At 52.0% G+C, this 27,434-nt stretch overlaps 1 protein-coding gene across 5 annotated transcripts in view; it reads right to left on the reverse strand.

Annotated features, from left to right (window-relative positions):
• The window catches only part of Ksr1 (kinase suppressor of ras 1), a 145,642-nt gene that overhangs the window by 62,316 nt on the left and 55,892 nt on the right, over positions 1 to 27,434 (reverse strand). For 4 of the 5 annotated variants that reach the window (XM_048794459.1, XM_048794446.1, XM_048794453.1 and 1 more), the window contains exon 2: positions 3,725 to 3,865. The gene's annotated coding sequence lies outside the window, so the exon portion shown is untranslated. Of the gene's footprint in view, positions 1 to 3,724; positions 3,866 to 27,434 lie in introns of those variants that run through there. The other variant, XM_048794435.1, reaches the window with a different exon arrangement.

A 27,434-nucleotide genomic window follows, 5' to 3' on the forward strand; every position in this document is an offset into this window, starting at 1 on the left:
ATGGCATGAGAGTCTCTCTCTATACTATCAGCCTTAAAAAGCTGAGCAGAAGATTGCTTTGACTGTCTTAGAGTATTGTAAAGGACTCTGGCAACATTTATTAAAACTCAGCTTGGCAACTTCACTTCCAGGGTTTTCTTCTAACAGAAGAACACAGGTGCACAAAGATGTTCTTAGTAACAGAGTTCATGATCATAGAACACGTAGACCATTAAGGGGAAGAAGCAGGTTTCAGAACCACACATCTGGTCCCATCCCACATGGGCAAAAAGGACCATACGCAGAGGAAAATGAGGCCAGAAAATATTCAGAAAAACAAGCAAACTCCTGGGAACAGGGAGGAGGGACTTCTTTATCTCCTTCTTGGCTTTACTTTCTCCCCATGATAAATACATATCTTCTAATAATTTTAGAAGAGATGGTTCCTTTAGCAAGATGCAAAATATCTGGTGCAATGGCTGCCCAACAATGTGAATTTACTTAATGCTACTGAACCACGACCTTAAAAACGATGAAGATGGTAAATTTTGCTATTTGTGTTTTATCATAATTTTAAGAAATAATAATAATGGCAAAGGCACAACAATGGCTCCTAGGGCTCTTTGGAGAAATAGGTGATTCCAGGAGCTGGAAAATAGGAGATGAGGCTATAGCGTGTGGTCATATCAGAAAGTGAAGAAATGCCCCCAAACCAAAACAGAATGGGGGGGGGGCCAAGCCAGAGGACCCAGGAACCAACCTGAAAGAGCTCTCAATGGCCACAACTGGAACAATTTGAGCAGCACAATAAATCACGTAACACTGAATAACAACCCAAATCACAAAAGATTGTTTGGGGAAAGACGGAGTAAAACACAGTGGACGGGCGCTTGTAGCTTTTCAAACCCAAGCAAGGGCACACCTGTAGTCCCAGCTAGTAAGGAGGCTGGGGTAGAAGGATTGCTTGAACCCAGGAGTGGGAGACCAGCCTAGGCAACATAGTGAGACCCTGTCTCAAAAAAAAAAAAATGCCCAGGCAAAAAGCTGCTGGGCCTACCGTCTGCAGGCACCTGAGGCAGGTTTTACAACCCAGCCCAGCTTCCTCCTGCTGTCCTTGGTACCAGCAGGGGAACGGGAGACAGACACTGGGCACAGCTCCAGTACTGCATCTGTGGGTAAGCAAGCAATGAATCAGGTATGGCTCCTGCGTTTGTAGCTTTAGCAACTGGGTGGGTGATGATGCCATGTACTGACATGGGGAGAGAGCATGAGATGACAGCATGCACCTGGGTATGTCAGGGACAGAACAAGAGCCTGCTGCAGACATGTGCATTCCTGAGCTTGCCTCTCGATCTCCAAGTAGAGAGGTCACCGGGCAGGAAGAGGTGCTCCTGCTGTATCTCCCAGGCCCTCCATTCCCACAGAGCTCTCTGACCAAGGAATATCCTGGTTCCCAGCTTCCACCCGGCTTTTGAGCTCCATGGCCTGCCTGACCCCAGGATCCAAATGAGCTGGCAGGAACTCATCGACCACCCAACTCCGCCGCATGGCGCATGACTTTGTGATTCAAACATCGCCTGGCCCAGAATCTGCTACATCCAGGGCCTGGAATGAAAAGACCCCAGTCCTGACTGCCACCACAGAGCTCTCCAGGGCAAAGAAGTCCCAGCAGCCAGCCTCCATCATCCCGGAAACACTGCACCCCTCTCTCAAGGAGGGGCATGAAGGGGCTGAGTCTCCTATACCTCGGCAGACCACTGGAGATTACGCAATCCCACGGGGGTGAGATCATCTGCAAAGATGGCTCTGGACAAGAGAGGAGGTGAAAAGGCCCAGTGTGGAGTCCAGCATGTTGGGTTTGAACCTCAGGTCTGTCCCTGATATGAGATCTGTGACTGTCACTGGACCCCAGCCCCCAGCACTGATGTGAATGGGAGGAGAGGTGCTTCCTGTCTGAGATTTCAAGGAGGGAGGAGGCATGGTGTGTTGGGCTGGGGGACAGGAGCAGCTATTTGGTTCTTCATAGTCTCCAGGACCCTGACTTTGAACCTGTGACTCTCATGACAGATTCTTCCTGTGCGGCAGAGAACTATTGGGCAAGAAGATGGGTAGGGAGGTGGATGGAGATGTAGCTCATTACCAAACTCTGTGTGTGTGTGTGTGTGTGTGTGTGCGGGCGCATGTGTGCACACAACTGTTGGCTGGTGGCGAAAGCTCAGGGAACCTCTGTCCCACAGAGCAGTTTCCTTTGACCTTCACATCAGCCCCACCCTTTTTGCCTGTGTTTAAAGAACTGGCCCATGCCACAGATGTGGGGGTCACCAGGGCCTAGGAGACTTCAGGGGTGTGTCAGTGCAGAACTCCCCCGTGGGACCCCAACTCCGCCCCCACCCCATGACAGAAACCTCTTATGTTGGTGTCATTTCCCATGCAAGAATCTCTCCTGGGGAAAATTCCTAAGAATTCGAATAGCCTTGAAAACAAAATTAACCACTATTCTATCTAACAGCCAGCAGCTGGAATTAACCCATATCATATGCACTCAATAAAACATTAATAAATAAATGATAAATATAAGTTGGGAGCAGGGGCATGTGCCTGTAGTCCCAGCTACCTGGGACTGAGGCTGGAGACTGAGGCAGGAGAAATCATCTGAGCCCAGGAATTCAAGGCCAGCCTGAGCAACACTGCAAGACCCTGTCTTGTAATTAATTAATTACTTATTTTTTCTCTGAGTGGTGGGAACAGAAGAAGTGACTGTGTCCCCTTCTCTTTCTGTTTTCCAAAGTATCCATATATAATGAATTTGTGTTATTTTTTCATACAACAGCTAGAGTCCAACTTTTCTTGTTCTTTTTCTTTTTTTCCCTCTCCCAAATACTGGGATTTGAATCCAGGGGTGTTCCACCACTGAGCTATACCCCCAGCTCTTTTCAAAACTTTTTTAAAAATTTTTTGAGACAGCTCAGTTGTTGAGGTTTGGACTCAAACTTGCAATCCTCCTGCCTCAGCCTCCTGAGTCTCTGGGATTATAGGAGTGTGCCACCACTCCCAGCACGAATAGATCATTTTAATTTTAGTATGAAAATAGTGCATTGACAAGACCTGAGTGGGGACATTATTTCTGCCAAGCACTGATTTTCTTATGCTCCATAAGCACTGCTACCCCTGATACCTGGCACTGCACACTCTCCGTGTGTAGTGGTTGATCAGTAGGTTGGTGGGTTGCATGAGAAGACAAAATAAAGGGAGGAAGACAACATGTTGTAGCAGAAGAGTAGACTGAGACTTGTTTCTAAACTCCAAAGCTACCACTTACCAGCTGTGTGATTTTAAACAAGTTGCTTAATCATTCTGGGCTTTCATCTCCTCAAGAACAAAATAGCAAAAATGTTAATAACTTCTCTATAGGATTTTGTGAGAAGGGATACTATGTTTTTAAATACTATGTAGCATCTGCTACACAGCCAAAGCTTGCAGAAAAACTGGCTACTGTCACTGTGATAAGCGAATGCATGACCAGCACAGTCAGGCTACCTTATTTATAAGGCTGTAGCCCCCAGGACACTTACTGGAACCACATTGACACTAGGGCCCAGCCGGCTGCTGCTGTCACCCCCTCCTGCCATCCTCTCCCCAAGATCAGAGAGCATCTTCCCTTGGTCCTAGCCTGGGTGAAGCTCGCCCAGGGTTTGTGCGCGGCATCTTCTTTTGACCCCTCACCCCCGCCCCCTGAGCTGCGTACCTGTGCCACCTCGGGCCTCACGTGGAAGGTATCCAGCCAGTCGCTGAAGCGCGGGTAGCTGTTGAGCTCGGGGGTCCTGTCGCTGGGGGGCACGCTCAGCTTGCACTGCCGCTGCTTGCAGATGTAGCGCACCAGCTTCGCCTGCGGGGAGTCCAGGAGAGGGGGGTCATGTTCATGGGTGGCAGAAGCAAGCAGGCAGCCCCAAGTGAGCCCGGCCCAGGGGGGCCTGTCCTGGTCCCTTTTGCAGCCACTCACAGAACAAACAGGAAGAAGGGCCCAGTGGAGCAGGCAAGGAACCCAGGAGCCACCCACCACCCCCTGCTGCACCTGAGGATGGCCAGCGCGGCCCTGCCCTCCGGCCCCTGCTCCCCGGGGAGGAAAAGAGCAAGAAGGGTCAGAACAGAGCCCGGTTAGATGGATGCAGGCCCTCTGCCTCGTGGGGCAGCGGAGCTGGAAACGGACACCATGGGAGATGTGGGGGCTTGGGGAGGACGGGCCACCTTCCAACCAGGACACTCAGCCTAGCTTCAGGCTGCCAGGGTTGGCATCCAGGGCTCAGTCACACGCCGGCGCTGTAGCTTTGGACAAGTTACTTAATCCCAGGAAAGCCTCTGTTTCCTCCTCCAGAAAATGGGATAATAACAGAAGCTCCCTCTCAGGGAAATTAAGAGGAGACACAGCACCTAGCACACACCCCGCGCATGTGACTACCCAAAGTGCTGGCTGTGACCGCTGGTGAGAGCCCCAGAATCCAGGTCTCCGAGTAGGCATTCTGGGATTCACACCCGAAAAGTTCACAAATTCCAGACAGTGGACAGACTGAGGCCAAATGACAAGCAATGGCTCCAATTAGTGCCCCATGCTGGATGGAGGGAGGTGGTGGCAAGACACACAGGAGGGGACACCTGGGATTGGCTGTACAGATGGGGATTGTTCCAGCAGGAGGTCCCCCAGGAGACTCTGCAGGTAGAGGTGAGCTCACCACCCAAAGAGAACCAGGGAGCCGCCTGGCTTGACCAAGATGAAGTGACCCAGAGACCAGTAAGAGCTTCATGAGGTGGTGACAAGACTCTAGTGGCCTGACTTCCAAGCTTCCCCCAAAGGTAAGCGCCACCTTCAAAGTCTGGCACAGGAATCTGCCCCTTGGAGACATTCCCAGGTCCCACTGCCCTGTTCAGCAGGCTGCTGTCTGGCTGACTCATCCCTTCTCCTTTCATCTGTAAACTTCTCAGTATACTTCTCTAAAGAACAAGGACTCTTGTTAACGCACACGCTAAAAAATTCATCATTTTAAGCCAGGTGTGGTGGCGCACACCTGTAATCCTAACAGCTCAGGAGGCTGAGGCAGGAGGATCCTGAGTTCAAAGGCAGCCTCAGCAATGGGGAGGCCCTAAGTAACTCAATGAGACCCTGTCTCTAAATACAATACAAAAAAGGGCTGGGATATGGCTCAGTGGTTAAGCGCCTCTGGGCTCAATCCCTGGTACAGAAAAAAAATAATAATAATAATTTTGTATTTCAAGTATCTAAAAAGGCTCCCAATTCCTGATAAGGACAGAAGTTTACAATCAATCATTTTGGGACCATGAACACCTTTAGTGGTCTGGGGAGGCCCTTATCTCTAAGAATAAGGCTTGTTCCCCCACCCACTTTATAGTACTGGGGATTGAACCCAGGAGGGCTCTACCACTGAGCTATATCCTCAGACCTTTTAATTTTTATTTGGAGAAAGGCCTTGCTAAGTTGCTGAGGTTCTCCTCAAATTTAAGATCCCATGGCCTCAGCCTCCTGGCTCACTGGGAAAATGTGTGTACCGCAGCACCCAGCAGAACAATACTTGTTAAATGCATACAACAAAAATCAGTTATATTTAAATTTATTTTTCAAGATACTACTTAATATTGTGATGGAGTAATAAAAGCTTCCTGGTTTTTTTGTTTATTTTGTTTGTGGTGAGGATTGAACCCAGGGCCTTGTGCATGCGAGGCAAGCACTCCACCAACTGAGCTATAGCCCCAGCTTTAAAAGCTTCTTTATTAAAGTCTTAAATAATATCTAACAGTGAGTCTTATAGTTGTAACAAAATTTGGGCCAGATAGCTTTTTCCACAACTGTAACGAGGTATGAAAATATCTGGGACCCCTCCAGGTGGCCGAGTCCAGGTATCTGCTGACTGTACCTTGTCACCTACAACCTGATTAGATGACAGACTAAATTTCAGGTAAGGTGAAGGGAAATAAAGGTGCAGTTTTATTTCTGATCCATCTTCATGGACCCCCCTAATTTCTACCCACAGACCCCAGACGGAGAACCCCCATGGTTAAAGGGATGTGAGTGTGAAATGAGAACTGTAATGACAATAAAAACCAGCCACCATGTCACCCCTTCTGGAATTTCCCCCAGACTCCAGTTCGGTCCTACCGCCAATTTAACAACCCTGATTGAGCCCTCCTGGGGTCACTGGCTGCAAACCCTGTAAATCCTGCTCCGTTCAGGGTGCCAGAAGGGTCAGGAGCACGTGGGAGCCACTGCTAGAGAGGGGACACTCTGCTGTATGGTTCTGATGGGTGGCAAGGGCACCAACACAGAGGCAAGGCCAGGGCATGCCTGCGGCTGGAGCCAGTGCCGCCCAGGGCAGACATCCCTAATCCAACACTGCACAGGCTTCCAATGTGACCAGACATTGCTAATCCAACACTCTGTGCTGAGGCTCACTGCTACCAGTAGCCACATGGGAAGTCCATTTGGTAGTCTATGAGGAAACCTGAGCCTCTGGGAACATTCTTCAGGATAAACATAATTGTCACAAATGTCACTTTTATCCGGAAAGTCTAAGTAGGGGGACTCACATCTGTCTTTCAGGTTCCTACTCATCCTTCCCAGTATAACCAGAGGCAAATTCCAAAATTGGGGCCCGGCCTCCCCTACCAGGATCATCTCCATTCCACCCCACCCCTGTCTCTGCCCCACCTCCAGGCACACACCCACCTACCAGCTGTTCCTCAAATACTTGCCTAGTTTCCTACCCTGGGGCCTCTGCTCAAAAATGTCCTTTCTGTCCAGGGGACCCTCCCTTCACCAAACCCTTTCCAGGCCCAGTCAGGATTAGAATTTCGTTCCCCTCTTGGCAACAGTCGCCCGGACAGTGGTGGACCTCACACTCGAGCTGACAGCTCTCAGTGGGTTCCTCCCACAGACCTGAGCTCCCAGGCACGAGACCACACACACTTCTGAGCTGAGCAGAGCCAGGTTCAGATCTGTCATTTACGGTTGTGCAACCTCAAGAAAGTTAATTGACTTCTCTGAGTCTTGGTTCACTCCTCTGCAAGACGGGAATGACTCACTCATACTGAACTCTAGGATGGAAACCCCCAAATGACAAGGTCAGGTCCCTCATCATCCATCAGAGGAGGAACTGTGTCCTCCCCATGCATATCTGTCCTCATGTGCCTGTCACTACATCTGCAGTGACACGTGCTCCCGACACGTGTTCATAAACGGCAGAGGAAGGAGACTCGCTTTGTCCCCATGTTTCCCACAGCCAGTCTATCCCTCTGCTCCTGATGGCTCTGAAGCCACAACTGCAAACTCAAAACCAGTCGTTTCCACATTAACTGAAAAGGCTGGGCTCCTGGCGCGATCCATCTGTCACCAGCATGGGGGTTCTCAGGCCACCCCTCTGGGAGGGATTGATAACATATCTGTTCTGCACAAGACTTTGGCCATGGCTGGCCAATACACACAACAGCCAGTTTAGCTTGGCCAGTACGAGGTCTTCTCCAGTTCAGGCCCTTCCAACCTACCCATCATCCCTTGCAGCTTCAAGACACTCATCCACCCTGCCAGACAGGCTCTTCCCAGGGGGCCCTCGGCCTCCAACTCAGCTGAGACACCCCTTTCTCCAGGAAGCTTCCACAGCCCTCCAGGCACTAGACCAGATTATGAATGTCAGTTCTAATTTTTTTTTTTAACCTGTCTGCTTCCTTCTTTAAGTTGAAATCCCGGAGAGACCAGAGGCCCCAGTCTGAATTCCAGGTCACCACCAGATTCCCCAAGAAGCAGCACAGTGCCTGGCACACTGTTTGCTATTTTAGACCCTTGGTTGAATGAGATGGCAAGGGGAACACGCAATGCATGCTGGAGCTTAGACAGGTTCCAGGTTTATCAAAATGCCATCGGGAAAACAAATGCCCAGTGGGAAAATGATGAATCAGAAGCATCTCAAACACTACAACAAGTTCCCCAGAAAAGGAATGAGAGGTTTGTTTGTGTGGTGTTTTGTTTTGCAGTGTGGGAGATTTGAACCCAGACCTCACACGTGTTAGGCAAGTGCTGTCCCATTGAGCTACATCCCCAACACCCCCTTTTTACATTTTATTTTGAGATAGCATCGCTAAGTTGTCCGGGGGCGCGGGGGTGGGGGTGGCGCTCAAACTTGTGATCCTCCACAGTCTCCCAGGTTGCTGGGACTGTAGGTATGCACACTGCCCCCAGTCTGTCCTCCCTTTTTTTTTTCTTAAAACTGTTAGAGATCCCTGCTAAAGAGCCCAAGGAAGGTCCAAAGGCAGGTCTGTGCAGAGCACGAAGTGACTCCTCACTGCACCCAAACAACGCACACACCCAGCCAGCCACGCCGAGGAACCGGGAAGACGCCAGTGCACGGTGGCCCTTTTGCTAGTGGGTCTCAAGTCCTGGCAGCGGCTGCCACCTGCAGACCTGGGTTCAGCTGAGGAGCACGGCTCCCCTGACTCCCAAAGGATGGATCCCTGGCGCACAGCGGCTCCCCATCACAGAGAAATAGAACTGCTCTTCACTCTGCAGAAAGCCCTGGCGTTCACAGATGGACCAAAGGCTACTTTCCCAGACGAAAGGCAGCGGGGCCAGCCAGGCCAGCCCAGGGGCCCGCCAGGAGAGCTTCCATCCGCGGCATCGTCCTCTCTGAACCACAAAAACCGCAAAATACAAATTTTCCCCAATAGAAAAGCACCTTTGGTTCCAGCGATGGGACCTGCAGCCAGGGGGTCGGGAGGACTCTGGCTGCAGAGGGGGGCTTGGGCTGCAAGTGCAGTCTCCCGGCCCCAGTATGCCTTGTCTTTGGGAGCGTGTGCCCACCCCTCCCTCGACACTCAGCCCGGCTCCAGGGAAAACTGAAGAGCCCACGAGCGGGCTGCGGGTACCACCCGATCCACTGTGCACGGAAGGTAGCCCGACTGCGACACCCATGCTCCGGTCCAGCTTTGACATTTAGCTGAGTTTCAGTCTCACTTATAAAGAGAGTGTCATTTATAGAGAGTGGGGCCAAGTGAGCTGCCACTTACATAAGTGCTCCGCACAAGCAAGAAAAATAAAGGTCCCCCACATCACCGTTGGTTACTTCAGTCACACCCATGAGGCAGCACAGCTCCAAGAGGAAAACCTCAAGCTCAAAGCCCCTCGCCACTGCACAGGCAAGAGATGCCAACCTGTCGGCCTCGGTTTTTCCATCCGTAAAATAGGGTTGATTTACTTAAAAGCTGCTGTGACCGCTCACCTGAGAGAATATGGATGTAAAATATTCAGCAAAATGCCTGGATTGAGGGAGATGCCTGCTCAGTGGTGGCTGTGGAGGGTGGTGTCCTCATCAAGTTGTCCTTAGGTCCCCTCTTATGACCTCCTGGGCAGGAGGGACCACATGAGTGAGATCAAGCTATATAAGACGCTAAGGATGCTGAAAGCTAGTGGTGGCCTCAGGGATGATGCAGGTGGAACCCGCGGATCAGGCACATTCATTTGAAAAGCAGGACCTGGGCTGGTCCAGTTAGCTCCAGGGAATCGGAGCCCTTAGGGGCCCTCAGGGCCCTCGCCTCTGCCCTCAGCACCAGAGGGCGTGACCTTTTGTGGAATGTCATCAGCTTTGGGAATGCTGCTTGCCCAGAAGAGCACCTGCACCCCTAACCTGGCCTCCTCACCAACCTCGAATGTCACCTGCCACTCCAGCAGCTCCAAGCATGATCTGATCACCAGCCTCCCCAATGGCAGCTGCCAAGAGCCTCACTTTAGTGATGGTGAGACCTGGAATCATCCCTGAAGAGCGTGGGCCTAGCAGAGTGGACGTGGTGCAGAGCGGACACCAGCCAGGCCTCACCCAAGCACACGCCAGCGAGCGAGAGAAACTTCCACAGGGAAAAGAAGCCGCTCCTGGAACTGCCAGCCATCCCCCGAGACATGGAGGCCTGACCCATCTGCTCCCTCCAAGCTGATCTGGGAGGCCAGCTCCTTGAGGCCACAGAACCACCCACGTCTTGGAGGCTACCAGAGAGAGCTGGAGCCACAGCAGTGGCCACCCTGCCTCCCAAAGAGAGGCTATGCCGGCTGGGAGAGGCTTCCCAGCACAAGGCTCTTGCAGGCTTCCACGGGGTGGATGGCTGGCTGGGGACCAGCCCTTGTCATAGACCGGACGAGGGGTCAGTGGTAACAGGCGAGCATGCCACCCCTGAGCACAGTGTGCCCACGCCTCCCATTGCGCCTGGGGCAGCCAGCCACGCCGTTAGTTCACTGCTACACTCCCCAAAAAGGAGGCAGCGGGTCGGCTGCCAGGCAGACCTCTGCTCAACCCTGGGCACCATCAGTTACCAGCTGTGTGGGAGAGACTAGTTTAATTTTTAGTTGTAGTTGGACACAATACCTTTACTTATTTATTCTCATGTGGTGCTGAGGATCGAACCCAGGGCCTCGAACATGCTGGGTAAGCGCTCTACCGCTGAGCCCCAGCCCCAGCCCCAGCCCCAGAGACTAGTTTAATTTATCTCAGTCTCCTCATCTGTGAAGTGGACCACTGAATTCACTGCAGACTCCAGTCTGCGAGTGCTTGGTTCAGCGACCAGAGCACATAAAGTGCCCCCAAAACAGGACCCTGTGAGCACCACCCTGCTCAGCCCACCTCCTCCTCAGTGAACAGAAGCCTCCAGACCTTTGGTGGGGTCACCAGGTCACACCCTGCCCAGGCTTTCTTGCACCTCTGCAGAAAACACCTCTTTCCCGACAACACACTTTGCAAACCGAGTCAAACTCCACCCTGAAATTGCAGGGTCTGGTTCGGGGAGGTCCCTTCTGTGGGTGACAACTCACAAATCCATAATATGGGCTTGTAACCCTAATGCTGCCTTGGACGTAGGCTACTACAGAACCCGCTCAGTGGCCCAAGTCTCTGTGTCTCTAAAGCAGGGCAGGAGATTGATCTGTGGCGACAGATGTGACAGATGTTGAAACAGACAAATGAATCCCAGGCACAGGCTGAGACGGAGGCCAGATTCCCATGTACAGCAGCAGACTCCCTCAATTATGGAAATCACGTCGATACTCAATTATCAATCAGGTAGAGTTAATAAGCTCCATCAGCTAGATGCAGTGGTGCATGCCTATAATCTCAGAGGCCCTGGAGGCTGAGGCAGGAGGATCACAAGTTAAAGGCCAGCCTCAGCATCTTAGCGAGGCCCTCAGCAACTCAGTGAAACCCTGTTTCAAAATAAAATATTAAAAAGGGCTGGGGATGTGGCTCAGTGGTTAAGCACCCCTGGGTTCAATCCCTGGCACCAAAAACAAACAAACAAAAAAATATAAATCTCCATCTGTATTGTCCCACAGCCCTTCTCTCCATTGATCCTCAATGAAAACTCCAGGAGGTAGGAATGAGAGTAGGTGTCTGACAGCACATGGTGACATCCTACTCTTCAGAAATCTCAGAGCTGGCCATGTCCCTGATAACTGTCATTCCCTTCACAAAATACAGTCTGTGTAACTGAAAACATTATAGACTCCTCATGGTCTTTGTCAAGATCTGTGTACTCAAGGTTGAGAGCAAAACAGGGGGACACTGGGTGCTAGGCAGCCAGTGAGGCTAAGGAGGCCTGCTCACCCTGCAGGTGGTGACGCACACCATTCTGATTCCCTTCTTGGCACCATGACACGCTGTTTATTATTTATTAGTCACTCAGAAATAGTGAAACCACTGTGTTAAAGCCCCCAAGACACACGGGTGTGTTTTATTATGTCCACCTTACAAATGAGGACACCGAGGCACCAAGAGCTTTATGACTTTTTTTTTTTTTGAGTCTAGTGGCTAAAGAAGGGATTTAATTTAAACGCTCCTGTCTCTATGTGCCACACCATCTCCCAAAATAATGACCTCTGCTACTTACAGCTCTTAGCTCCTCCACGCTGCTCTGAATGGGACAAGCAGGAAGGTGGGGGGGACAGGTGGACCTTCCTTTCTTGTAACCCAAAGCCCCAAATCCAGCAATACCCAGACTGTTCCAGTCGGCAAACCCTGTGATAAAAGCTGCAGTCTTCACCACGCCCTCCTGGGTCTAGTCACACAACAAGGTGACAGCCCCTGCCCCTGACCTGTAAGGACCTACCTTTGAGCTACACCTGAGCCCTGATTCCAAATGAGCACTAAATTCCTGAAAACCACCATGGGCCTGCCTGGTCCTGTGGCCACTCGTTTCAAGATCCCAGCCGGCTTTGCAGAGTGAGGTGCAGCCCCTGGTGGCCAGCCTGCTCAGGCACCCCTTTCTTCTCAGTCTGCTCAAGTGCTCTAGTAGGCAGGGACAGCTTCTGGGCCAGTTCCAGCTCACCAGCACCCACAGGACCCTGCCTCCTTCCTCTCAGGTAAGTGGACACCCCATGGTCCTTGGGAGTGCCAAGTCCCCATCTGTAGCATCCCAAACCTCTGGCAGTCCCCAAAGCTCTCAGGACTTCCTCCAGCTGTCCCTTCAGGGTCCCTGATGCTGCGGCCCCTGTCCCTTCCCCTTCTCCGCTGTCCTGCCCAGGCCTCAGGGTTGATGTTCCCTTACGTCCTCCATCTCCTCCCCAAAGCTGGAGGGTGCTCCTGGGGACTGTCAGCCAGCCTAGCCAGCTAAGCAGTCTGGCCTGGACGCCACGGCCAACTTGTTGCAAAATGATGTCTGAGAACGTAAAGAGGCCCTGGGGGTCACCGGGCCTCGGACTGACCTCGTGCTTACACTCAGAGGGCACCAGAGGCCACCCTGGGCTCTAAGCACACCCCTTGAGGGTCCCCAGAGGGGCTGACGCTAGCAAGCTCAGGGGCAGAATGAGGGAGCACCCGGGAAAGTGGGGCAATGAGGGGAGAAAGGAGGAGCAACCTTGGTCCCCACACGGGCGTTTCGCAACAGCCACCCGCCGCCCGCTGTCCTGGGGAAGCTGCCAGACGTGTGCATTTCTGCAGAGGCAGCCTCCCTGCCAAGCCTCCCACCAGCAATCCTCCTTGACGTCAAACTCGGAGTCGGGGAACTTCAAACACAAACAAACAAGTCTGCCCCAGACCACAAGCAGAGACGTTCCCAAGGAGGCTGGGGTGAGAGCAGCCGCAGCTGGGACCCTGGGACTGGGGCTCCCCGCCCTGCCCCGGGCTCCCCAGGGCTGAACTCCAGACCTGACGACAGGCTGCAGATACGAGCCTCGGCCCAAGGCTGGGACAAAGCCAGGTCACTCTTTGGCCTTTGTTGATGGGTGTGAGTGCCTGCCAGGGCCAGGGGGTGGGCACGCAGGGACCTTGTCCTGAAGCACTGATAAGTCAGCTAGCTCCTCTGCGCCAGGAGCACCCTCATAGTCAGGGAAAGGAGGCCTGGTGGGTTAGAAGCACTCACCAAGTTTCCTAGGAAACCGGGGACAGGAGTGGGGCAGGGGAGAGGCCAAGGATAAGACTTTCCTTGGAGACACCTGCTGCTCCATCTCATGCTGATGGAGTCTGTGAGTCACAACAGGACTCTAAGAAGGAAGTCACCTGGCCAGGTAAGGTGGCACACACCTGTAATCCCAGCGACTCGGCAGGGTGAGGCAGAAGGATCACAAGTTCAAGGCCAGCCTCAGCAACTTAGCCAAGCTTGTCTCAAAAATCAATAAATAAAATTTGAAGAGCCAAGGGTGAGGCTCAGTAGTAGAACGTTCCTGCGTTCAATCTTCAGTACACACACACACACACACACACACACACACATAGACACACGGCATTTGCCTGACCTAAATGTCCTAAGACAGCATCTACCTGAGAAGCCAACAGCAAAACAAAAAACTGCTCTTAGACCAGTGCAGTGACACACACCTGTAATCCCAGCAGCTCAGGAGGCTGAGGCAGGAGGATGGCGAGTTCAAAGCAGCCTCAGCAAAAGCGAGGTGCTAAGCAACTCAGTGAGACCCTGTCTCTAAATAAAGTACAAAAAAATAGGGCTGGGGGTGGGGCTGGGGTTGGGTGCCCCTGAGTTCAATCCCTGGTACTGCCTCCGCCCATAAAAATGCTCTTCAGCAAGCAACACTGACCTTCAAAAGACCTTGAAATAATCTGCCTTGGGTCTTTCAAAGTTTGCTTCCTGCCGCAATTCAATAGGATGAGCCCTGCACCTGCTCTGTGTTCTTAGTGCCAGCAGTCCTTGAGGACCAGGGGGACAAACTGGGCTAAGTCACCAGTGGGAAAACAAGACACCCACTCTCCCCCCCAACTCCCCTGGGCTGAAGTGACTGCACAAGGTGAGGGAAGAGGCACGTTCATCCTTCATCCAGTCTCTCAACAGCCAGCAAGTATCCTCCCCAGAGATTCCAATACAGTGGTGGTCCCACCAACATGGTCTACAGCTTGAGGGACTCATGGGTAGGGGCCATGGTGTGTCCACAGACGCACCAGGCTGGGGGATGTGGGAGGCCACGCAGCGGTCAGAGGGGTACGCCCATCCTCTGCACATCCATGACACAGCGGCCTCAGTGCCCAGTGTTTCTGCTGGGAAACCAAAGGGACAGTGGCCCAGGTGTCAGGGCTCATAACCAGATCCCTCATCCACAGAGCCTGGATGCCCATTCAGAGGCTCCACGTGGCCGTCTGAAGTTCAGCAGGCCTACAGGACACAGCCACAGAGCTGGCCTACTCCTGAGCTCCTCAATAACAACAGGTGACCCTGGAGAATTCCTGACCCTCCACAGTGGAAGGGACCCGGTGTGAAGTACCAAGCAGATACCTAGAAAAAGGCAGAGGCCGCACCTAATGGCAAAAATGAAGCCTGCCCCTACCTGTCCTCAAGTGTCCCTTCCAGGGAGGGTCGGGGAAAGGCAAGGTACTTCAAACTCTGACCAATCAGCACCTGCCACGAGTAGGCGAGGAGGAGATCGTGCTAGATGCTGGACAGAGAAATGGACTTCCTTTCAGCGCACGTGACTATTGGCTTAGCAACTGAGGTCATCACAGAAAAGGATGTGCAGAGGGTCAGGGGTCAAGGGCAGGTGAGTGCCTGACACTAATGCCAAGACAAGTCCCCTGAGTGATAATGGGTGCCCCCTAGGCATGGCTCATTATCTACCTAGTATCCACTCCTGGCTGCTTCCCCGCTCACAGAGCCCACCTGTGTCTGGGGTAGCACCATGGCCGGGGGTGAACTGGTCTGAGTCCCTGTACACTGTAGGCCCCACAGCCGCAGCCTCAGAGATTCCGATACAGTTGATCTGGGTGGTTTCCCAGCAGGGCTGTCATGATGACCCATTCGCCACTTCTAATATCCCTACATGTGACAGCTCTGGCTATGTTTGCTGGGGAACGGCAGAGAAGACGTGGCACAATCTCTGAGGCTGCCCACACCACCTGCCCCCTTTGAAGATGGACAGCGGCAGCAGCTATCTTGCAACCATTAGAACAGCCAAGAGTTGCCCAGAGAACCAGAGAATCATTGCTGCCAACATCACTTGTGTTGAATCAGTGCAGGCATGCCACCAACTCCAAACTTCTTATTTGTAGGAGAAACATAATGGCCTGTTTAAGTTACATTTCTATAATTTGTGACAAAAGTAGTCCTTTCTAACATTTATTAAGGCCACTCTATTCCAAACCTCCTTCTAAGACTGATGTTTCCTGTTGGCTTCCAGAAAATCTACAAGAGGATAAAGAGGGGTCTCCTCTCATTTGGAGGGGGGCCACCTGCTATCCAAAAGTATTCTTCCAAAAGTTCTTCAAAATTCCAAGGAGCAGTTAATTTTTTATAAAGTTCAATCTATCGGTATTTTTGTTGGTTTTTACTTTGTGCTTTTTATCTCCTAAGAAATCTTCACCAGGCCCACATCCACAAAGATGTTCTCCTAGAAGTTTCATAATGTGATCTTTTTTGTCTAGGATCCGCCTTTGAGCTAATTTTTTTTTTATTCCAGTTCTAATTTTACCACAACTGTTTTTTTTTTTTTTAATTGACATTCCGCTGTGCTGGGCTGCGGTATGCATTCCATACGTATTATCTAATAACCACATTAATCCTCTGACAGGTACTATTACTAATCTCATTTTACAGATGAGGAAACAGGCTAAGAGCATTACAAATACTCCAAAAAAAAAAAAAAAAAAAAGGCCCCTCATGTACTACAATCCATTTAGAGTACCTTCAAGTCTATTACACAGGACCTGGAGTACAGGACATTGGCTTGACTAAAGAGGGGACTGAGGCAGAGTCCTGGTTGTTTTAACTAGCCTGATGCAATTCCTGCTGCTTGGGAACACCCCTCCCTCCAGCACCCCTACTCTTAGACACCGGGTAACTCGATTTCCAGCGGTGCACACAGTCCGGGGGGGTTGGGGGGGATGAAGCAAGACACTCAGGGTCTTGCACAAGCTACAGAAAAAGGATGGGGGAAGAGCCCCTGCTCTTGGCAATGGGTGTTAAGAATTGTCCTTCCCCATCAGGGGGCTCCTGGATCGTCTGAGGCTGTGATGTAAGCGTAGACCATTTTGGTGGAGTAAGGATGGCCCTCGAGTATTTCATAGTCTATTAGTCTATCTCCTCTCCCTGGAAATCTTGGTTGGTCTGGGGCTGTTTGGTCCACCAGGGTCCAGAGTCTTCCAGAACCCAGGCCACAAGGAGCTGTGCGTGCAGAGGTGGGGGGCACGCCAGCTGAGCCCAGCCTGCCAGCTGCCCCATCAAGGCATCAGGTGTATAAGTGGGGCTTCCTCGGACCTGCCACACCAGGAGAGGTGACACTACCTGGAGGGCACCACCTCAGTGCCACGCAGGTCTCTGTCCTCGCCGATCCCCAGGAGACTGCCCAGAGCAGAAGGCTGGAGTGGGTGGAACCCCGAGAAGGCCTCAGAGAAAAGGTGATCCCTAGAATGAGTTCAAAGGGTCACGGTGGGGTGGGGGAGGGGACCAAGAGCAAAGTGGCCCAGGACCAGCTCGTGCAGGTTCTAGAAAGCTCTGGGTAGTTCCTGCCATCTGCACTCTGTCTCCCAGACGTGGGGAGGAAGTGCTGGAAGAAACGTGATCAGATTCGCATATCTGAACCATCATCATTCTGGAAACCGTGTGGGGGACAGATGGAAGTGGGCGTGGAGAATCGAGAGACAGGAAAATCAATTAAGAAGCCACCGCGATTCAGCAAATGATGAGAACAAAAGGTAATTTAGCGAGTGGCAAGTGGTGTGGGTGGAAAGGAAGGGGCAGATTCAAGAGATGTTTTATTAGCATTTTTACTATGAAGACAAGACTTCCCTTCTTGCTTGTCCAGGGAATTTCTGGCATACCAGTCCCCTGGAATGCAGGAAGCCGAAGCGCTGAGTTTCTCCAGCCAATGAGACAACCACGCAGAGCCCCGCTTGTTGCTTGATTTACTAGAACTTGGCGCTTTGTGGGAGAGGAGGCCTTTGGCGGCAGGCCTGGCCTGGCGGGGCACAGCCTAGGGGCAGCAAACTGCCCAGGTGGTCTCCCTCCACAGCTGAGCAATGCACCTGCTTCCCTCCCAGGCAGAGGGGACCTTGAACTTCTAAAGAGCAAAAGACACTGCTCCATCAGGGCCGCCTTCCACTCTCCCCTGCAGCCCCAGAGCAGGGTCAGACGGGACTGGACACAGCTGCACCTGCCAGAGTGGTCGCACTCTACAGGGCCTTCTCCAGGCTGGAGCTGACCATGCCTCCCCAACCCATAAGAGAGGGAGACAGACACAGAGACCCTGACTCATCCATCTCCCTCAACTCAATTGGAGAGATCACAGGGATCAGAGTCAGACAGACCCAAGTTCAAATCTCACTCTCAACTGTCATTTGCACAGGGGGGCAAGTGACAGAATGTCTCTGAGCCTCATTTAGTCAACGAGGGGGAAAGATTGGCCTCAAAAGATCACAGAGCAGACAAAATGATACAGCGCAGGTCTGGTGGCCAGCAAATATTTGTTTGTAATTTCCTTCACTGCAGCCTTAATCATGGGGAAGGTCATGCCTTTGCCTGTGGACGGGAGACCAGGTGAGCAGGGGAGACTTCAAAGGGTTGAATGAAGGTCTTTGTCAACGGATGGATCTGCTGGTGTGTCGGCAGGCTCCCCACAGGACAGGCAGAGCACCCCACCATGGAAACAAACACCTTGCACACGAGGGCTGACGGCACCCTGTTTGCAATCCACAGTGCACCTGAGGCCTAAGGAGCCCCTCTGACACCAAACACCCTCGCTGCATTTCAAATATGACCAAAGTGACCCACCAGTCACAGGACTGTCCATTCTTGCAGCTTTAGGAGCATTTTAGAGAGACATCTCATCTGATCCTCACCCCAAAAATGGTTAGGAGATTTTATTTATTTATTTTTGGTACTGGGGACTGAACCCAGCGGTGTTTTACCAGTAAGCCACATCCTCAGCCCTTTTTATTGTTTGAGACAGGGCCTACTAAGTTGCTGAGGCTGGCCTCAAGCTTGTGATCCTCCTGCCACAGCCTCCTGAGTTGCTGGGGTTACAGGCGTGTGCCACTGTGCCGGGCCATCACCATTTTATACAGTGAGAAACCAAGGCTCAGAGGTGGCACAGCCAAAGCCATCCAATACGGAACCAGCGTCACATCCACCACACACTCCTCCCCCAAAGGAAAGCATGATTTTTATTTTTTAAAAAATATTTTTAGTTGTCAATGGGCCCAATACCTTTAGTCATTTATTTATTTTTATGTGGTGCTGAGGATCGAACCCAGGGCCTCACACATGCGAGCCCCAGCTCTACCGCTGAGCCCCAGCCCCAGCCCAAGGAAAGCAGGATTTTAAGTCCACAGTTGAACACTGAGTCCCATGCAGGGAAGAAAGCAGGGTCTCTTGACAGGGACATCTCTTTGCCTCTCTTTGGAAGGAGTCTTCAAAGGTCATTCAACTAGCCATGGCCTCCTCTATTATAAAATCTTCCAAGCTCTCTCCTTGTGAGACCATTTTATCTGGGCAGCAAAGCATGTGGGGTTTAGATTTTTGTAGAAAAGACCTAAACCCCAGGAATGGAACAGCAGCAAAACCGAGCCAGCCCCAGGTCTGGGAGAGGAAAGAACCCCAGGCGCCCTCTCCAGCGAGCAGCAGCCCGAGGCCGACAGCACCACTTCCGGGAGCACCAGCACCCGGGCTGTCAGCTGTCACTGCCTCCTGTCACCAACGCGATCATCAGGGGGAATGAGAAAGTGCTCTGATAACACAATATCACTGCTGGGCAATCCCAGGAGCACCAGCCAGAAGCCTAAGAGGGATGGACAGTCAGGTGCTCGGTCAGGAATCCAGCAGACCCAGGGCACTTCCCAGCTCTGCCACTGACAAGCTGCCTCGACTTGGCGCGAGCTACTCCACCCCTCTATGCCTCGGTTTCCTCATCTGTAAAACAGGGGAAGCAGGAGACGTAAAGTGCTTATTAGCACTGGGCGTGGGAGACTGTTAGCACTGGGAGCCACCTCTACCACGACAATTCCCACCTCTAGGTGTCTTTGATGGCAGCCGGAATCTGACTGATTTTTAAGATCTTAAACATGTCCCTGGGTGAGCACACTGACATGGCAAATTCCAAGCTCCCCTCACACATTCCTGACGGGGCAAAGGCAGATGAGGCCGGGTGTGGCTGGAATGTGCTCACCCCAGGGTGGCTTTCCTGAAACTCCCTTGATTCTCAAGAGGCCAAGAGCAGGTCAACAGCCACGCCAGACCAAAGCCCCGAGAGTGACCTGTGCAGATGAGCGAGCGAGGCAAACCAGGACAGCTACTGAGGCACACAGCCCAAGGAAGCCAGGCCAGGAGGGCCCAGCCCATGGGTTGAAACGGGAGCTGTTCACAGGACCTTGGGCGGAGGTGACACAGCTCAATAAGACACACACACACACACACACACACACAGATGCATGCACACGTGCACACACCTGCTAGCCCAGACAAGTTCCAGCCACAGAAGGAATCCATTTTGAAATAAAGACAGGGCAGGCAGCAGGCTGCCAACCTCCCAGAAATCAAGTGATCCCACTCACATGGATAAAGCGCTCATCATGTGCCAGGCTCTGCTTTAAATGCCTTCCACCAACTCGCATGACTCTCCGAGCAGACCCCTGGGACGCGCCCAAACCTTGGTTTGCCCCTCTATGAAATCCCCATTTCATAGAGGGGCAAACCAAGGACAAGGAAGTCAAGTCACACAGCTAGTAAGGCCCACACTCTTAACCACAAGCCATATCACCTCCCTGAGTGACTGGGATGTGCGGGCACCTTCAGTGCACCAGGACATTGCTGGCATCTTGGTATGAATACTCTCACTTACAAAGGAGGACCCAGAGGTCAGAGAACCAACCCAACACCGCCCCACTGGTCCGCACCAGAGCCAGCTCACATCAGCAGATGCGCATGCTCCGTGCTGCCCCTCCTGGCTCAGGCACTGAGCTGGACCTAACAGAAGGTCCCCAGCCACAGCCTGTGCTCCAGAGTAGACTCTTCCCACTGTGGTCCAGATGCACTGGGACTCATCATGGACACAGTACACACACCCTGTCCCCCAACCCAGCCAGAACCTTCCAGAAGGTCCAGAGGCCCCAGCAGTACCTGGGAGAGAATCCAGCAGCAGTCATTTCCTCGAGGGGCCTGCAGGTCACATCCTACTCCTTCCTACTGGATGGTAGAAAGAACCAGAACAAGGATCTGGACACACACACACACACACACACAATTTTGCATGAGACCTGATTTTGCTCACACACAGACCTCCAGGCAAGCAAGCAGCCCACACCCAGGCCACACTCCTGCCAGCAGACAGTGCACACCTCATGTTCCCACGGCCCGTTCCCAAGTGACCCGGATCTCATACTCGAGTTAACCCTCCAGGTGCAGGAGACCTACCTGACCTACTGGAGGAACCCCAAAGGGCTCTGCATCTCCTATCCTGTCTGTTTTCTGTGTGGTCCCAGATGTGGCTCCTTTAGGGGAACTCTTAATAAGACACACACACACACACACACACACACGCACATGTGCACACACCTGCTAGCCTGGACAAGTTCCAGCCGGACATAGAAGGAACCCATTTCAAAATAAAGACAGGGCTTTATGCCATCTGTCTGTGCAGCCCTCACGGAGGACCGTGACCACCAGCCGGGACTCATGGCAGGACTGGACCCATCTGAGAGACCAGGAATATCTTAAACCCCCCAAATCCTAGAATGTTCTAAGATGAGAAGAGCCTTCAAGGTCATCTCACACAAATGTGTAAATAACCGATGGGGAGAAGGAGGGTCAGGGACCAGCAGCCACTTGGTCACATCACGCAGCATCAGAAGGTGGTGCCGGGGACCCTCTGCAGGCTCCCCCTGGCTGCAGGGCAGAGGCCCGGGTCTTCCTGCTGGGTGAGCAGCCGACCAACTGCCTGTTTCCATTCAGCGAACCAAGGACTGTTTTAAGAAGGTGTGAAAGCAAACTCACTCCATCCAGAGAGCTCAGTCATTGCTACCCCACGGAGGGAGGAGAGCCAGACACAGGGATCAGGTAACCGTCAGGGGCAGATGTGAACCTGGGCGATGCCCCTCTGCAGTCCAAGCCCCACGACGCAGGCAAGCTGCTGCTGGAGGAGGCGGGCTCTGGAGGTCAGCAGCCTGTGGTGCACAGCACCCCACAAGCAAGCTCAGGACAGCTCCATCTCAGCAGCGCCCACAGAGGGTGGCCCCGTCCCCAAGACTCGCCCACACAACCGAGGGAGTAGAGTTCCCCTGAAAGAGCCACATCTGGGACCACACAGAAGACAGACCCAGGTGTTCACCATGGATCCCTGCAGGGACCCAGAGCATGTGACCAGGGCCATCTCTCTCCCTTGGCTTGCTGTAGCTTCGCCATGGAGGGGAGGAGAGGCCAAGGGCCTGACTCCGCCAAGCATGAGTCTGCACTCCTGTGTGCGGCCTCCTTGAGGCTCAAGAACTTGAGTTTTCCTCCCGAAAAAGGAAGCCATTTCTCAATGTATTGCTACATGCAGATACTGAGAAACGAACCCAGAGGCCAATGGGGAGCTGGCCCCAGGGAGGGGAGGGGAGGGCGGGCATGGGCCACACAAGAAAGCTGTGCGGGAACCTGTCCATGCAGGGGCCGCTCACAAGAGCCACCCAGGGAAAAGAATGACCCAAGGACCAACGACAGAAGGCACGGCTAAGTGGGTCATGGTAAAACCACTTAATAAAATACGATAAAACCACCAAAGAAGTTTACAAAAACACAGGAAGTTTTTTTTTGTGTGTTACTCTGTTGAGTGACAGAGGCGGGACAGGGAGCTGCCTGACACATGGCCACATCTATGTAGGAAAGAATCTTTGCCTGGAAAATGCATCTGAATGAAAACCCTGGATAAATGCCAACCCTGGCCGGATGTGGGGGCCCATGCCTGGAATCCCAGCGGCTCGGGAGGCTGAGGCAGGAGGATCACGAGTTCAAAGCCAGCCTCAGCCAAAGCGAGGCCCTAAGCAACTCAGCAAGATCCTGTCTCTAAGTAAAATATAAAATAGGGCTGGGGGTGTGGCTCAGTGGTTGAGTGCCCCTGGGTTCAATCCCTGGTACCAAAAAAAGAAAAAGAAGAAATTCTAGCCCTGACGTGGGAAGGTTACAGGTAACCTTTTTCTTTCTTCTACTTTTCTGTTTTCTGAGTGTTCTGTAATTACCATGCACTGGTTTTATGAGGCTATTACTGGTAATAATACATTTTAAATTGTCAAAAGACGTGGCGGATTCTTTTCCAGCAGGGCAGAAGATTCTGCATGGCCGGTCATCGTCGTCCGGCTTGGAGAGGAGTTGAGCTCAGCCCCATGTCCTGCCTTGCCACCAGGGGTGACTTCCAGGTCCCTCACCTGCCCTGCTGGGTCTGGAGGTGCAGCGAGACCTCACTGGTTCCCAGGGAAAGAGGAGGGAAGGAAGAGAAGACCTGGATGACGCAGCATTAGACTCGTTTTGCTGAAACGTGTGGGGCTTTTTTTCATTTATTTATTTTTTAAATGAACAGCATGTGTTCGTCTGTCCTTCCAATCGAGAGTCTGGAATCCCTACTGGTGACCAGGCCAAATAATTCAGAAATGGGTAAGATCCGCTTGCCACCCCAACAACCCTGGATTCTAGTAGGGACCAAAGGTTATCAAGGGACCATGCAAGAGGGTATTTGGCAAAGGTCTTACAATACTCAATGTTGGGGGAATTCAAGAGTGAAAACCAAAACAAGCTTGTGGAAAAGTTGGGCTTTGCAGTAAGCCCTGGAGAACCAGCGGGAGTCCAGAAAGAGGTCAGGAAAACAGGCCAAGAAAATGGCCATGCTCATCTCAAAAGAAAAGCACAGGCAGGTGCAGCGGTGCACACCTGTAATCCCAGCAACTTGGGAGGCCCAGACAGGAGGATCACAAGTCTGAGGCCAGCCCCAGCAATTTCTCGAGGCCCTGAGAAACTTAGCGAGCCCCTGTCTCCACATACAAAATAAAAAAGGTTAGGGATGTGGTTCAGTGGTTAAGTGTCCCTGGGTTCGATCCCTGGAACCATAAAAAAGAAAATTATAATACAGGTGATCCAACCAGACCTTCCCATTTCACCGACAAGCAAGAAAATACAAAGTGCAAACACCCAGGCAGAGGTTTTTGGTGACAGGAGCAGTGACTTCCCATGGTTCTCTGGGTCTAGATGGGTGGCCGCGGGAGGGTAGCAGAAGAAACTCGATCCTGCAGCAGAGCTCTACAAGGTGACATGAGGCCTCTGACCCATGAGTCCCCTTCTAGGAATTTATTCTAAAGAAACAGCCTGAGTAGGGGCCATTCACGGAAGGACAGCCTAAAATAGGCACCGAGGGGGAAGTCAGGGAGCTGCTGATGGGCAGAAAGCTGTGAGGCAACTAAAAAAAAAATACAAAACCCCTGTTTTAAAAGAACCATGACAGGACACTATCTGCAACGAGTTGACAGCTCCAGATAAGAAAAGGACAGGAACAGCCCACACCAGGTACCTTTTTACTTCGACCTTCAACATATTTTACAGCAAAATAAACATATCAAAATGCAAACACTGGAAACTGAGAATTTTTATTTGATTTTTTACTTTTTTGTGTTTTCTAGAAAGAACAGATGCCGCTTTTATCATCATACAGTGTTGCTATTTGGACTGAAAGAAGTCTAAGTGGGGGAATCCTTTTGGGTGAAGAAGCAGCCATCCTGGCTTGGTGGCTTGGTGGGTTGGTGGGTTGGTTGATTTTTTTGGTACCAGGGATTAAACCCAGGAGTGCTTAACCACTGAGCCACATCCCAGCCCTTTTGATTTTTTTTATTTTGAGACAGGGTCTCGCTAAGTTGGGTTAGGGCCTTCGTAAAGTTGCCGAGGTTGGCCTGGAACTTGTGATCCTCCTGCCTCGGCCTCCGGAGTCGCTGGGATTACAGGCTGAGGCAGGAGGATCTCGAGTTCAAAGCCAGCCTCTGCAAAAGCAAGATGCTAGGCAACTCAGTGAGATTCTGTCTCTAAATAAAATACAAAATAGGGCTGGGGATGTGGCTCAGTGGTTGAGTGCCCCTGAGTTTAATCCCCACCCCCCCCAAAAAAAAAAAAAACAGACATCACACGGTGCATCCTGAGTTCAGAAAAATTACTGTGAAATCCCCAAACCAAAGGAACATGGAAACATACCTCTTCTAAACATGGGGACAACCAGGATAAAGCCTTTGATAGAAGCCCAAGACATTAGCTTCTTCTACCATCTGATTTGGGGCTAAAAAGAATGGATAAGAAGACAGGGTGTAGCTCTGGTGTAGACCTGGATGGCGGGGGGATGTGGCCCGGCCCTCCGTGAAGCAGAGCTTCATCTCCCTGGAGCCCACCGACACGTCTCCAGGCTGATCCTGGGGAGAAGACTTAGGCAAACGTCTGCACAGCCAGCTTCCCCGGCCTCCCCAACCACTGCATCCTCTTGGACGAAGAGGACGCCAGCAATGCCGAGGTCAGCTGTCCCCAGAGTAAGCAGCAGCGCCCTGGCAAAGCGGAAGGCTTAGAAAGAATGCTCTGCAAGGAAATGCAAGCTCAGCAACCAAACTGTAAGCCGTCAAGGGCCACACCCCCTGCTAAATGCCAGGCGCAGGCAAACCAGGAAACCCAGGAGGCTCAGCAAACCCCACTTCTAAACATAACCACGGTGGCTAATCCTTACCATGGTTCTTACCACTGGGCCGGGCACCGCTCCAAGCACTTCACTTACAGTAACTTGTTTATCCTCCCAACAGAGGAAGAAACCAATGCACAGAGATTAAGTCACTTGCCCAAGGTCAGAGCCAGAACCAGCCCATCCAGTGTCTTCATGAAGAAGGGAAGAGGGCATCCCTCCCTCTGTACAGACTCACACGGGACATGTGTTCAGCATTCCCTCACCCCTTGTACAGTGCACAATCTGCCCGACCATACACTGCTCCATCGTGCAAGAGGCTGGTAAAAGGCAGAGCTGGCGCCTGAACCCAGCCTCCCTGCCTCCCAAGTAACAAGTGGGTACCAGTTAATAATAAATGAGCCGCCAGAAAAATCCATGCAAGCCAAGAGGCCCAGAAGCACTGATTTGGCTGAGTGAGTGCCGGATCTCTGTGTCTGAAACCATCAGTTGTTCGGAGGGATGGGAAAATTGCTCTGACGTTGACCACTTCACAGGCCACCGGCTCTTTGGTTGTTCAGCATTTCTAGTGGAAATAGTTCTAAAAACGTGCACCACCCTTCTCCACTTTTTAGGACACAGTACGCCAAATACCATGGACCCTCCTTGAATTCGCCTCGCCATCCAAGCCCCACAGCCCCTTCCCTTTTCTTGCCGCCCCCGCCTGCCGCCTCCTGACCCCGTAACTTGTTTTCTCTGCTCCTGTCCTTGCCTGGAGGAAGCAGAAGGCTGTAGGTGGCTGGGCCTTCAGCGCCTGGGCTTAGCAGCTCTGCACACTCCAACCTAATCCTGCTCTTCCCAGTGCAGGGCCAGTGCCCTGGTCTGGGACAGGAGCTCCACAAGCCCCCATCAGAGACAGTGGAGTCCACTGACTCCCCGAGTGCCGCCCCTCCCCTCCTCACCTCCCCATTTGCCACCAGCCTCCTAAAGGGACTGGGAGAGCCGCCAGCTGTCCTCGGCCTCCAGCCTGTCCCCAGTCTCCCTGGTCTGAAGAAATACTCTCCTTCAGCTTCCAGCCTCTCCCCTTCCCTTCCACCCTAGGCCTTGAGACCCCTGTCACTGCTTAGGTGCACAGACCCCCACCATCTGGGTGTCCCACTCCCCTGAAGCTCCTCCTGCAGAAGCCCCAGGGTCCATGTTCCCACTCCTGCCCCAACCCTGCCCGGCCTCGGGGGACAGTTGGCACAGGAGGCTCCTCCTCCCGCAGACATGCCCACCCTGGTTCTCAGCCCCATCGCCCTGGGCAGCTCAGCAGCCTCCTCCCCAGGACTCCGACCACCACCCACATGCCCACACCTCCTGAGTCAGAAACTTGGAGCCCAGCCCTCTCCAGCCTGCGCAGCCAGAGGCACCTCAGACTCAACAGGCCCCAGCCACACGCCTTCGCTCTTATCTCCCATCATCTAGTTTCCTCCTAATTCCCATTCGCCTTTCTTCCTCACAGAATGCCAACGTTCGGCTGGCCCACTGCCATCTTCCCTTGCGGCTCCTAGCTATGTGACTCACATCTGCCCAATGCCATGTCAATAAAACTGTCATGTGGTGATTTCAAATCAAATATTTAAAAGATATATCCTTCTCTAGCCCTTCATCACCCTGCTGCCTGGAAAGATGATATGAGAGCTGGTGTTCCAGCAGCCATTTTGGAACATAAGGACAAGGAATGGCAGAGGGGTAAGCTGGAAGGAATCACACTTCCTGATGGATTTTGTGGACCTAACACCCAACTTAGCCTTTCCACCTCCAGGCATCTCTAATGTGTGAGAAAAATAAACTAACTTGTTTGTGCTGCTGTTATCTGAATCCCATTTTCACTAATATACCATCCAAATGGGTGTCTTCTTGAATTCCTTGTCTGGGTCAGTAATAACATCAATATTCCCTTTCTGGAATCTCACAGCTATTTGCTAATGAGACTCCAAGCAACTTGATGTTAGGAACATGACTCTCATTTTTTTAAAAAAAGAAAATATTTCTAGCCTGCAAATACATCCTTCCTATCTGGGATTTTATTTATTTTTTATTTATTTATTTTAGCTATACAGTTTGTTTTCTCTTACAGAAATTAAATCATTATTGCATTTATTCTGACTTGAATTTAAATCATTATTGCATATATTCTGAATTGAATATTTCTACCAATCTTTCTCTTGGAGGTAGCACTTCCTTGGACCTTTTGAACAGACATGCTAGAAGGGCACATGCACCCCTAGCTTCCTCAGCTACCCTGAGGACTACCCCCCATCCCCCCACCCCCGGCAGCAGGAACCCCAGGGCCTCCTGC

Source organism: Marmota marmota, unplaced genomic scaffold (genome assembly GCF_001458135.2).
Source record: "Marmota marmota marmota unplaced genomic scaffold, marMar, whole genome shotgun sequence".
Classification (NCBI taxonomy): Eukaryota; Metazoa; Chordata; class Mammalia; order Rodentia; family Sciuridae; genus Marmota; species Marmota marmota.